The sequence below is a fragment of the Cardiocondyla obscurior genome, linkage group LG10, assembly GCF_019399895.1.
Source record: "Cardiocondyla obscurior isolate alpha-2009 linkage group LG10, Cobs3.1, whole genome shotgun sequence".
Taxonomy (NCBI): Eukaryota; Metazoa; Arthropoda; class Insecta; order Hymenoptera; family Formicidae; genus Cardiocondyla; species Cardiocondyla obscurior.
The window spans coordinates 5,243,926-5,257,770 of NC_091873.1; the positions used below are offsets into that span (position 1 = coordinate 5,243,926).

At 42.2% G+C, this 13,845-nt stretch overlaps 1 protein-coding gene across 2 annotated transcripts in view; it reads right to left on the reverse strand.

Annotated features, from left to right (window-relative positions):
- Positions 1–13,845, reverse strand: part of Ddr (discoidin domain-containing receptor 2) — a 235,906-nt gene that overhangs the window by 96,577 nt on the left and 125,484 nt on the right. The window lies entirely within an intron of this gene.

Here is a 13,845-nt window from a genome sequence, read left to right on the forward strand (position 1 = left end):
TACGTTAAAAAAAAAAAGAAAGAAAAAAAGAAAATTTTATAAAGTCGGGAAAAACTTGAAGCACTTCAATTCTTCAAACAATGTGTGCGAGCAATTGCTTGAATCGCGTACTCGAGAAAGAAGAGAAAATTCGCGATCTTAAAAGAAAGGAACTACTTAACTTGGTAACTCTTGAAGGATGATAAAGGAAATGACCCCTTCTTAAGAACCGACGTTCTCCTCTTGTCATTTCGATATTTTACAAACTGCGATGGAGCAAACGAACCGGCGATAAAGACGGATTAAGGATAAATTTATTTAGACGGCATGTGAGTTAAAAAACATCAGTGCCGTAATATATATAAAATAAAAAAGTAATATAATCTCCGAGGAAAAAAATTATTCAACTCAAGATAATAAGAAGCGTAGGGACAGCGATAGAACGCAATTAATTAAAATTAATTTCTGCAACGGTCGCGATCAAAAAGGTCTTCAAAGGAGTTACAACAAGCGAGCGGTAAAATTATTCATTCTTACGTTTGAATATTTAAACGATTCGCATGATGGACAAGTTACGCCGTACAGGAACGAGCAGAGAAAGTGTGTATTTACCACCACAGCCGTTCCCCGGCAATAAATCATCCGCGGTATGTATCGCCACCTACGTATCGTCCAATACACGCGCGTCCAACGCACGCCACGCTAAGTACCACCCAGACGTTATTTAGCACTAAAATATTAGCACGGCGGAGCCCGCTGCACGACGATTAAATTACGACGCCGCAAGACTGCACGCCTTCCGGTAACGTGGGATATTTAATTTTCACGGTTGGTTTCGATGGTGAAACAAGGGGATTAAGTAATCTCATTTCCTAGATTCTAAAGAGACAGGCAGAGCTCGGACGAAAGTAGACGGGTAGATATACGGTAGGTAGGTACACACAGCCGGCGAAAGATAAAGCGACTTTTGTGCACGACTTCAAGAGTTCGGATGGAGGAGACGGCGGAGAGGGAGGGAAAATGGAACTTTTCAGTCTTATACCGCGCGGAAAAGGCTGCGGGAAGTGTCGAACGGTCTCGAATCGCCGGCAAATCATTCCGAGATTAACCAAAGAGACTCGCGTTTTCGATTCCAATCTTCGTGCCCGCCTTATCCGGTTGCGGAGGGGGAGGGGGAGGGACTCGTTTGCCGCTTTCGGGTGGAGGATCGATTTGTACGATAATGAAGTTCTAATCTCTGACACGGCGAGCTACGGCGCGGAAGACGTCCGGTGCAATATCGGAGACGCGTTGCAGGAGCGATCTACACGTAAGGACGCCGGGAAATTGAATTATAAATTATATTCAAAGGCGTCACTTAAAGCCTCGGCGGGGCAAATGCGCGGCGAATAATGTTTCGTCCGCTGGGATTTAATTACACTGGCGTTTCGAAGTAATTTAACGAAGGGTATTGCCAACTTCGTCCGTAAGAAAGAGAAGAGAGGTGGCGCATAAAATTACGCCGTACGTCTCTGCGATTAACGTAAATATTTTACTACGGAAATATCAAATAGAAGTTGAATCTATATCGCGTTTAGCGATTTCCTGTTTCGTACGTTTCCACATTCCGCAAACTTAACGAGTGATCGATAAAACATTTCTTAACGATAGCGTATTTCATTAGAGAGCGTCCGCCCGCTCTTTTGTAGGTAAAATTGTAAATTGCGTTACAAATTTACATCGAGGTGAGAACGGTGAACGGTAAATTAATTTATCGAAAAGGAATTGTCCGCAACGTATCTCGCCGTTACTTTATGACGTCTAGGTGCTACTCGTTAATTATTGTCCATAGCCTCGTTCGAACAACCCTGTTCAGTCCGCCCTAACAGCGCAATAATGAACTCCGTCCTTCTCGGTTCCCGATTATTAATGCACATTCCCTTCTCGCTGTTTTCGTTATAGCCGTAGTTTGCAGTAGTTTGTTAATGTCAGCCCTAAGCGGCAGGCACGGTGGTTCTATTATATCGCAAAGTACGACGCCTGTTACGCGCTCGAACCGCGTCATTAGCGCGACGTCTTCGGCGAGCGACGGAAGAAAATCGCAGTGAAACTCCTTGAATTTAATGGAAAACGTCGACGCTCGAATCTCTCGATATTTCATTGTTTTAAAAACATTATAAGATCATAAATTTTCACCTCTCCCCCTCCCTCCTATTATTTTCTTGAAATATAAAATCTCTCTTATCTTCATATTCGATTTATTTGCCTCGCGATGTCTAAATGCCGCCAAACGGTTGAACAAAAAATTACTCGGCTACCTGAATTATCGAGACCGGATAATCTTTGCTTTCGTTATCACGGGCTGTTAAACTTTCTACTTATTCCGTCGGGGAATAAATTATTCCGGATACGCCGTTAACATCCGAGCATCCTTTAAGAACATCGGGATTCGATTCGGTGAAAATCTCACCGCAGCCGAGGGCGAGGATCTTGCCGGCAGTTCTTGTTAACCGGTCGACGAAGAGAAACGATCGGCCATAACTCGAATTGCCCGAGTTGCCCAAGACTATTCGGTAGCAGCGGCATCGCTCGCTAGGTTTCGGGATAACGGGAAGCTCGCGCCCGATGTAGTGCGTGAAAGGGACCTCACGGGGGAGAATCGAGCGACGTATGCAAATCGAGTGGGCGTTGCTTTTAAATCAATGTTCTCGCGCATTATGTGACCACTACGGACGTTAGCCGGCTCGCGTGATGGCACGGGGTGTGCGTTCTCGCCGAAATGGCCCCGATACGTCGATATGGTATTCGTAGCTCGCCCGGCGGGCGATGCTTGGCCGCCTGGGACTCGCGGGGTGGCTTTTCGTGCCTAATGACCGCCGGCGGGCACGAGAGCGGCAACGCATTTAGAAAATGTTATAAAAGTACACGATCGCGTGCTACATGCTGACACCGCGTCGTCACCGCAGTCGATCGTACTTTCGTCATTACTAACTAACTCTCCGGCGTGTTCCTTCGTACATTAACATTAGACTCTCTTATTAATTCACGTTGTTATATGAGTAATGTGTTCTTCGTCGAAAAAGATTGTACGAAAAGAACTTTTGGTTTACCTTTAAATTTCAGAAAGTCAAAGTAATCACGTTGGCTGGATAATATATACGTATCAAAGATTCAACGATAAGCAGAAGATTAACATTGTTGAGAAAGAAACGCGATGAAATTTCAACCGAAAGGAGCAACACATTTTCAAAGATAAATCCCGTACGCAAATTTTCTTTCCCAAAATGCTACCCCAGTTTCCCTATATCGCTCGCTTTCATTTACGCAAAACGAATTTTTACACGTGCGCGCCAGGACGCCGGGAGAATCGAGTTTCCACCCGGGCGAAAGTTACCCGACACCGTTGCCGTAGATAGAACAAGGGTGAGAACGAAGCGGAGAGGCGAGCGCAAGGGAGCGAGAGCGGGATAGGGAAACGCGAGCGGAGGAAACCTTTTGCAGTCGCATGAACCGTCGACGGTCCTCGTTTTTCCACCTACTGCCGCCGTAGCGACATTCAATTTCCACATTTCGCACGCATACGCGCGGTCCGCCGTGCGCCGCGATCTATGTATCCTCTAGATAGACCGTATGTGCGTGCCCATGTATAAATAGATGTATATGACTATCAACAATAATTCGAATACGCCCGGCTAAGCATACGCGCGGCGAAGTTGCGATAAACCGGGCTCTCTCCCCGGTCGTTCGCACGCATACGCGCAGGCGGTCGGATGCGTGCGAGAACGACACACGCATGCACGCGCCCGCGCACCATTGAACACTCTCGATAAGCTTGTGCACGGCGTGCGCACGGGGTCGTTACTTCGTCCGGCTAACAGGTACGTCTATGCATTCGTGTTCACTACATTGCGTGTCGGGGCCATGGGGCGATTCACCGCAAGTAATTAGGTGATGTGTTTATCGCACATCAGTTATCCGCCGTGGTATCACAACGTGACGGACTAACTAGTGATAATCGATTATCACCCTCCGATCGAATTTTTCACGGTTCGTCGGCGTCGGCGTCGCCAACGCGTGTGCCGGATCCGGTATATACGCGGTTATCTCTCGCAGCTAACGGCGCGCCATTGGTGCCGACGCTCTTTGTCGATTTTTAAAGAACGCGTTCAAGAGCGGGTTCATTCGATAACGAAATATATTTCTTTCTTCTTTTTTTTATTTATTTATTTATTTTTTTATTTTAAACCGACCGATTACGATCGATCGCTCAGTTTCGAGAAGTAACGCAGGGTTAATTACTCATTTACTTTCGTCGCTTGCTCAATTAATATATATATAACCATTACTTTTTGATTATTATTTTTACTCGAATAAAAATCTTCGCTAAGTAAGTAAGTAAATCATTTAGATCGATCCACGACGTCGACTGCACGAGAAATAAATAATTCAAAAGCGTTTTTCGATGAAAATATTCAAAAACGAGGATGCATCGAGCTTAGCTGCCACTCAAGACGGAACGCTGATCGATAATTTTAGAATCGCGGTTTTCTCCGGGTCACATTGATCCGCACTGATAGAACTACTTTAGAAAAACTCAAGTCGAAGAAAGAGCCAGCTATCTTTTTCTATCTCTTCAATCCTCTTGGTTACGACCGCTTAAAAAGCGGAAAGAAGCTCGACCGGAGCGAAACGCGTATTACTTGGAAAGTGTATGTCGTTCCGTAACCAAGACGAAACTTCAGTTGGAAAATTGCGGTAAGTAGGTAATCCTGAAATCGATCGGGCTGGGTTTTCTAGACAGCGAACTTTAATATCGCGTTCAACGTCACAGAGGGGCATCGTAAAAAAAATTATTAATGGAGAACCGAGTGTTTATACGATGCCCATAACAAATAATAACTTTACAGCGGCGAGAAAAAGAATTTAATTACGTTAATATAAGTTTTAAACAAAGTAAATCAGGTTATGCAAATAGACGGATATTAAACTTTTTAAGATACATTTGGAAGATTTCAAAAAAGAGGAACAGATGTTTTTCTCCCGATTTTCGCAGAAAGAAAAAAAAAAAAAAAAAAAAAAAAACGATCGAGAGACAATGGTCCTCATTGAAAATTTGTTATTCCGGTGGTGTATTAAAATTCAGCTATAGTCAAGAAAGCGTGAATGCCTGAGTGAAGGTAGTTTCAACATCTCGTATTGTTTAACTGGAAAGTTTCTCCTGCCTGAATACTCGCCATGATTAAAGAGCTGCCTCGTCGGTGTTCTCGCAATGAAACTCGCCGTTTCCAGGACAGACATTGTTCTGAAACTCCCTGCCGCACGACGGACGCGAATCGACTGTTAAATGTTGCGTTCGCGCGGGGCGGTAGTAATGCGCGGAAAAATAACCCGGTTAGCCCGCGCGAATACGCAATGGACCATTTACAGAAACGCTAACCCAGTTTTGCATTTTAATATTGCTGTTGTCAGCTATCCGCTATGTATACTCTGTCGATGGCCGCCATCGAAAGCAGACAATGCGATTGTGCTTAACAATAACGCATTAAAAGATACGAGCGTTTAATGGGTTGATGAAGTTACAAGAATGATGAAAATGCATGTTAATGACGTACCGAATCATCCCCGATACTTTAATAAGAAGCACCGATATTTAAAGTAATATTCTTTTTAAAAAAAAAAACTGAAATAAAATGTTTGAAACATTTACAGAAATGTAATAAATTCGGCTAATCGGGAGCTTTTATTTTTATACGAAATGATTTCCGGTAATAAAAGTCAATGGAGCTACAGTAATAAAAGTAGATTATATTCGAGTCATAAAAGTTTTACTTAAGACAAGTAGAAAAAAAAAAGAATTTTTAATAAAATACGTCCAAGATATTCCGAGAGGATCGATATACATATATCTGTATTAAGAGGAAATAATTGAGCCACTCTACTTAAACCGATTAGTTATCTCGTACTTAACGTAATTACTTAATACATTAATATCGAACATATCATGAATATTATTATACGCAAATCTGATTTACATCGTACGCGAAGGAAGAATTTTTGCAGTTTCGAAAACTTTCACGTAGAAATTCCTTTTTCAGACGTTCCCGCAAAATCTCCTCGTCACTATTCAGGAACTTCACTCAAGTTTCAAAGCTCAGTACGTGAGATTTTTTAACACGGATATCTACTAAGGTATATCTAACCAATGTGTTTTTAATGACATCTCGCGTCGATCTACTTTAAAAATTTAAACTCTTCAAAGCAAATTCGGACTTGATACAATTGATAAAAATTTTCACCGTGGAGGGCAAAACACATTTTTCATTTTTAAATAATTATTATTGCTATTTTAAAAATAAATTAAAAAAAAAATAGAGCGTAAAAGTATAATACGACCAAATATTTTACTGAAGAATATACGATCAAATTTTCGCCGCAATAATTTCCACGATTGTGCAATATACCATAATTGGTAGTCGCGTATTCGCTTTCGCTATCGCTACCTTCACCGTGGGGCAAATTCCTATGATATTATTGCAGGGACATAAATTGTGCGCCGTTATTTTTCACGTTTCGCGTTTGATATAGCTGGAAATGCTCGTGGCTCATTTCAACGCGACAACATTTATGATCTTTCGACGAATATGTATACTGCTGATTGGGTATTTCCGACGAAGTTATTCTAAAGATGTTGGCTTTAATGACGTACGAGCCTGCTAGTCAATTGATGCTTTTTAATATCTTATTACGAGTTAAAACGTATTAAGCGCATACAAAGCAATCGGATTAACGATCAGTGCACATACACGCACACGTGCTCGTTTTGCCTGCAATCATCGGGGTTGGCAGAGGCGCAAAAATGGCGGCCAGACACATTGTCGCATCAACACGACACATAATTTATGTACACCCCGTCGCGACGCTACGATAATGAAAGAGTCACGATGCGAGTTAATTAACTCGGCGAAACTGGAAAAAGGGACGCCGGAGTCGATTAGAGTTGGATATACTTTATCTGCTTACTTGGACGCTCGTTTTTTCCCCCCTCGTCTCTCTCTCCTTTTTTTCTTTTTTTTTTTTTTTTACGAACGAGACGCGTGAAACTTTTTGATTTATACCATGCAGCGTTTGTTCATATTTCTTGAAAAGTTTTTCTTTCATAATGCAAAAGATACACCGGCGCCTAAGTGCCGTTTCGAACAGTTGCGTTACGCGACCTTCGCGAACTGGTTTCTTCCGTTTCTCCATTTCTTGTTAAATTTTAAATTACATTTTTCTTCAGGCGGAAAAACATTTTTTTCTTTTTTTTTCACCCCCGTCCCTAAAGCGGGACTTGGTGGCTGTGCCATTTGTTCGCTAAAATAAATTCTAGAGCGCGGATCAGGCTAAATTAACAGAGACTTTGCAGTTTACGCGAGAGAGGTACATCTTTGGAGTACACGCACTTCTCCAATTTCACTATTGCGGATTGTGAATTCAGCTTAACTAACCTAACTCGATTTCTCTCAGTGCACTGGGTCATATCGGTAAATTGAAGTTACTTGTCTTTCCAGCACTATGTCGCGTCTCTCAATTAGTCGGCGCGCAAGAAAGCCTGTGACCTTCTTTGGTGCACAAGCGCGCGACTTCCGGAAGAATCACAATGAGCTGCGGTAACATTCTATGGTTACTGTAAACTCTCCGAGGAAACTTTTTGGTCCGAGCAACGGTCTTGGAAATTATAGCTCACGCTATTAGAATGCGGAATGTATTCAAAACCGCGTAATTGTATATTTTTCTTTTGAAACCCCGGTTAAACGTTATAAATTAAGAGAACTTAAATATTCGCACGTTTGTTTCGCTCCTATCAATGGTATCAATGGCGAAGGGAACGTCTCGGCTCGGTACACCTCGCGAACAAGATAAGCCGCGTGAAAGTTATAATGCAGAAACAATTTATTTTAGCCTGTGAGGTAGAATGCAGATAAAGGCAATAGGAAGCTTTATAAGCTGAATGGGATTATGAATAATTAACAAACTGTCTTGGCCGTTATATAAATCACGTCTAATGGATTTTGTATAGCTTCCAATGCAATTGCCTTTCGCTCTGAGAATCTCTCTCCGCGCTTACAAGCGCTACCTGGCTACCCACACAATCCTCCCTCCTCCCCCGGTGAAAATTCCATCTCGCTCGAGGCATTGCTATTCCAGCGAACAAATTCCAGCGCCACAGCAATTAAATTCTAAGACGGTGGCGCTGATGAATCGAGCTTTTTTTAATTACGGGGAACGAGTGCGGAATAAATTCTAACGAAGCTCTGAGGTGCGCGTCTGACGGCCCGGCGATAGCCGGCCGTGAGCGTCGTCGGCTCGATGGCGAAGGCGCGTTACGCGGACGGAAATGCAGACGCATTCCAGACAGTGATTTTAACAGCGCCGTTTCGCGAAACATTAGGATTACTCGCGTAGCTCTGTCGCAGTTTAACGGCTTCCACGTTCGAAAGTAATTAGGTTAATTCCGCTAAAAGCCCGCGTGGCCGGAGGCACGCCGAAATTATCAGCAGTTTTACCCGAGTTCAAGCGGAAAAATAAGATTAACTCGGGGAAACTACCAGGAACAATAGACGCGAATCAAAATAAAGAAAAAAGGAAAAAAAAGGAAAAAAAAAAAAAAGATTAACAATCCACCACGGGCAGACGGGCGCAATTAGCCGCCCTTTATCCGTCGTCCCGTCTACGTCTCGCTCTCTCCCGCGATAATTCCTCCGCTATCTCGCGATGCGATTCGCGCTCGCGTAAAATATGAAGATATTCACATGCGCGGAAACACTCGATACCGCTTATGCTCTCGTGGCTTTCGCGGCATTCTTTCCGAACACGTTTCGATCGGCTGAATTCCTGACACGTTTTTATTCCAAGTACATTCCGGTCGCGCTACTCGAATGGATTTCATCGCGGAGGGATGACGTGGTACCGCGGAAGAGGACGGAATTATCGATGTCACGAATGTACTCGTGCACGACAGCTACTTCCTGGCGTATTACCGCTCGGCCCGGTCACTGCTACTACCGACGGCAAGTTTTTCAATTTCCAGGCCTCGAAACTCGAAAGCCGCCGTTATCATTCGAAAGGCTGCGTGCCGCTCGCGGAAGGGGACACTAGGGGGGAGGGGGGGTACGTCACGCTAATCCAAGGGCCGTGCCCATGCAAGTGAGTGTAGCGACAACGTCTGTAATTAGTTTCGCCATTAAACGACTTTGAAGTTTGCCTCGGCGATAAGCGCGGCTTACATCGCGCCGGCACCTTCGCCATGTAATGCCCGAGACAAAAGGCCAGGCTAAATTCCGCTGATTGCTTCGTCGAAAACATTTATTGCTCGCGAAAATGCATAAAGTTAGCGCGATATTTAACGATAAGAATCGATCGACGTTGACTTTTAATTATGGCGAGTGGCGATTATGCCGCGAGAATTTTCGTGACGCTTTTTCCCACCCCCTCCTTTTCCGCCGTTCGCCACGCTCGGCTTTAATAGTACGAAAACCGTAGGCAATAAAACGCAACAATACGCTACAGATAAGGGAATACGTTATTGCTAGTTAATAGCGTCGATTATTATTATTCGCTAATGAGCTTTGGTAGATCAATACCGCCGATACCGCGCGTGTATTTAGTAACGCGTATCTAACCACATCGACGAAACATGTCACGCTTTTCTACGCTAAAGTTATAAAATAACTTTCGCCCCGGCGTGTCTCCGCTTCCCAGAACATACAATAATTCTCTACCGTGATACCAAGGCGTCCTGTCTATTCGTTCAAGTTTGCCCCAAGCAAACGACGAAATGCTCGAATAAGTATCTCCGGCGCTCGTTGTAAATCTGATCACGATTTGTCTTGGTTGCGATGGTTACGTCGCGATGACACGTCTCGAGGCGCATGCTGTGTAGACTCTTTCAGGGATTTACCCAGAAAAGATTGAGGAAATATTCACCGAAGAATTAAGAAATTATAAATGTTTCCGTCGATCAATCGCGTTGAATAAAAGTAAAGAAAAAAAAAAAAAGAAAGAAAAAAAACAAACAAAAAAAAAGAAAAAAGAAAAAAGAAATACTGCGAATTATTATTAGCGAAAGGTAACGTACCAATACTGTATATTTGCATCGACGACAGTCACTACGCGAAATTGCTTCTTATGAAAAGTTATTCGGAGAAAACGCTCGCGGTGGTCGGGGAAAATTGTCGGTTGGGCGAAAGAAGATTGCGACGAGACCGATAAAGTACGTGGGGGCGATGGAGAGGCACAAGCCCGCGCACGGCAGCGAGAAAAACGAAGACGAAGAAAAAGTAGATGAGGAGTCAACTGAATAATATCGCGTCGCCCCGTGTATTTGCTCGCCGAGAAGTTTCGGAGTAGTCGGCCGCTTCGTTACGGCCGCGGCTCCACTTACGAGTAATTAGTCTAACAAGCATCAAGCCGAGGGCGAGTCTAGAGTTGTAATTCGGTAAGCATTCGCGGGTAATCCACGCGAATCCAATAACGCTTCGGAATCGATCAGCGGATCATAATCTCGAGAGCTCGGTGTTATCTAAGCCGAAACTACGGAATTTTTATTATTTTATTTCTTTTGCGCGGACAAAACAGCTTCCGGGGGGGGAGTATATATTCGGGGAAGCCTCGTTGTGCGATAAATTACTGCGCAATCGTCGTTTGAAAATTTATCGCCGCGCTTCATCGTTCATACGTCCAACAATATGCCGCTCATATTGAATGTACTTTGCTGCAAAATTTTATTTTATCACCGGAAATGCTTTCACTCCAAACACAAATAAATCAACAGGGAGTCAAATGGATCACGTCTCTGCGTAAACGTTTCGTTTTTATCGTACACCTGTATACGTTTGCATTCCATTACGTGCTGAGATCAACGTTATGCGATTACATTGATATTCGATTTAACGCTTCAGAATGCGCGCAATGCAAATCAGATTCCGACCGATTTATTTGATTTTTTCCTTTTTTTATTGTCCGAAGTACAACGGAGGAAATGCTAACTTTTAGGACTCTTCGGAGTCGACGATTCGTTATTGGAGAACTCATCACGCGCTCATGTCGTCAACGTATAGATATAATGCGGTAAAATACGGATACGTGCCGGCGGCAATTTGCAAAATTTATCTCACTGGTGAACCAGCCAACGACGGTGGCGAAATAGTGGTGAGAGAATCTGGGCGATTCTCCCTATCCATGGCGATTGCTTCGCGGTAAAAGCTCATGTTGCCAAAAGCCATGTAATCTTCAAGCCGCACTATTAGCAAAACACGCTACTATTGTACGACATATTTTGTGGATTTAAAGCTTAAGTATATCTTGCAAAATACCACGCGCAATAACTCGCGGTCTAAGCAGACTTATTTTTATTCAACTTTAGAGCAAACAAAAATATCTAAGTACATGAAAAGCAAACCTCGCAGGCGTACGATAAACAAAGATAATCGTGGCGTCAATAAAAAATAAAATAAAATAATTAAAAAAAGGGAAAATTGTTAATTAAAAGTTTTAATTGAGTGAAAATATGTCTTGGGGAATTGCTTTGGCAAATTTTCGGAAAATTAATAAACTCCCTCCCTTGTATCGAGCGTATATCGAGCAGACACGTGTAAAGGTATGCTCTTCAGCGTTACAAAGAGATTGCGGCGGGAAGCAGAGCGCTGATATCTCGTTCGCCGCACATTCGGCACGCGAAAGCTCCTTCCCGGCATTCTCCCGATAGCACTTTGCGTTGCACGGCGATGCCGAACGCGCGCGAAACTTTACGTTGGCGCGCATAAAGCGGTCGAGCGGGAAACGCCGGAGCACCACCACCACGTCGATCCGCGCACGTTTGCTCTCAAGCCTTCGAGACGACCTAATAATCGGCTGGCGGACATCCACGGTCGGGAGGTCGATCGAGATGGCGTCCGATGCCAGGCTGGGATTATACCCCGGAGGGAAATCGCCGGCAAGGAATGAGCACGACCGCGGTGAACGACCTACACGGGTGTATTGGTACGTACAATGCTACCGGAATCATTCCGGATTACCTTCGGAGATCGGCAATTTCGATCCTGCTCTGGCACCGACTACTCTTACATCGCGGCAGAAACACCGTCGTTGTAACTGCATCCCGATGCGCGCGATCGGTTTCTTCTAAAGCCGTAGAATGCAATTGTTTTCTACTTACTAAGGTACACCTGACACTGTTTCGCTACGATTTCTTCAAATTCTTTGATGTTTCAAGGGTTTTTTTTATATTTTTTTAATGTGCGAAAGAAAAAGTTTTGTTTTCGAAAGTGCGCCTGTAATAATTTGTGATATTTTTTTTTTTAAACAGGAATGCGTTATTTTAAAATACCTTCTCTTAGATTTCTTTAATTACTTTTGACCTACTTCTTCTATGATATATAAAGAGATTATTATTTACTTAAACTTTCTTTGAATAAGTGGTAAACTTTTTAGCCTCGCACGTGAATATTATGTCGCAGCGCTTATCTTCAGCACAAAAGACGCACCTGCTTTCTTAACTTTCTTTCTCTTCGCTACATCAATATTAAGAAACTATGTCATTTATAAAATTAATCTTTCCTCTACCCGTACTTTATACGTATTGTAATACTTTCTTCAAGTATCATTAAAAAATCTTTAGATAAGCATGAAAAATAGATAAAATAACTTGAAGAATATATTGATATTTTTATAAATAATCTATAGAAATTATACATACTATAATATTTGTAAAAGCTGTCTGCTTTTTAAAATTCATAAAAAATAATATCATTATGAAAATAAATCTGAATAATAACAACTCCGTCACATTAAATTAATCTCATTAAATAAATATAATATTGATTATAAAATTAATTTATATTACTATTACATTAAATAAAAAAACTTTAAAAAATATTTTACGTGCTTTTCAATATTATAATGTGCATCTTCTTCTTGTCATTTAATGTTCCTAAGTGTAGAAATTCAAATACAAAAACGTTTTAATTGTGCAACAAGATACACCGTTTCCCACGCGAAATCCTAGTCTATAGCGCGTATTTGTTACTTGATATTGCGCCTTCGTCTCTCAAAATCAAAAGCAGATGAGATTTTCAGTAAGACAACACTACTATACGAAAGCAGATCTCGATTCAATCAAGAAAAATAGGTATTTGTGCATTTGTAAAACTGAACGAACGAAGTTAGGTATTCGATTGTAATCTAGTGATATTACTTTGATAATTTATATTTAAGTAACGCGCGAGAAATATTATAAAATTACTATGTATTATTTCCAAAATATTAAATGTGGTTTTATTAAAATTTAATAATTTTTTTATTTAAATCTTTCTTCTGCCAGAAATAATATTATAAATAAGAAGTAAATAGGAAAATTACGATTAACGTTAAGGAAATCAAAACGCATAGTATCATTCGCGTACCTATTCGGCTGGTCAAAGCTTATCTCATAACGCGGCGGCTCATCTTGAGGAAACGGCTTTTAATTCGCATGTTTCTCGCCGCCCGGAAGGCAGCTTATACCGGTGTACCTGAGGGTGTAAGCTGAGAACAATGGTGCCAGTCATATCATCCGCTTGGTATTCGTGGCACTTTCTACTCGCGAAGCACAGGGATAAGAGACGAAGAGATTTAACACGGGAATAAGACGATTACGGCTTAGCTTAACGCTACCGCCGCTAAAATCTTACGCCTATTTCCCTCTCGTTTTGACTTTAAAGAGAAATGAAGAATGTGTTTCATACTTTAGCTCTTTGATCGGAATGTCTATTCCGCCAGACGAAATTTGAATTCCTTAAATTACTCCAAGTTTCGATCGCCTCTTGTAAAATGAAAGAAATATCACTCGGGAAAGAAAAAAAAAAAATT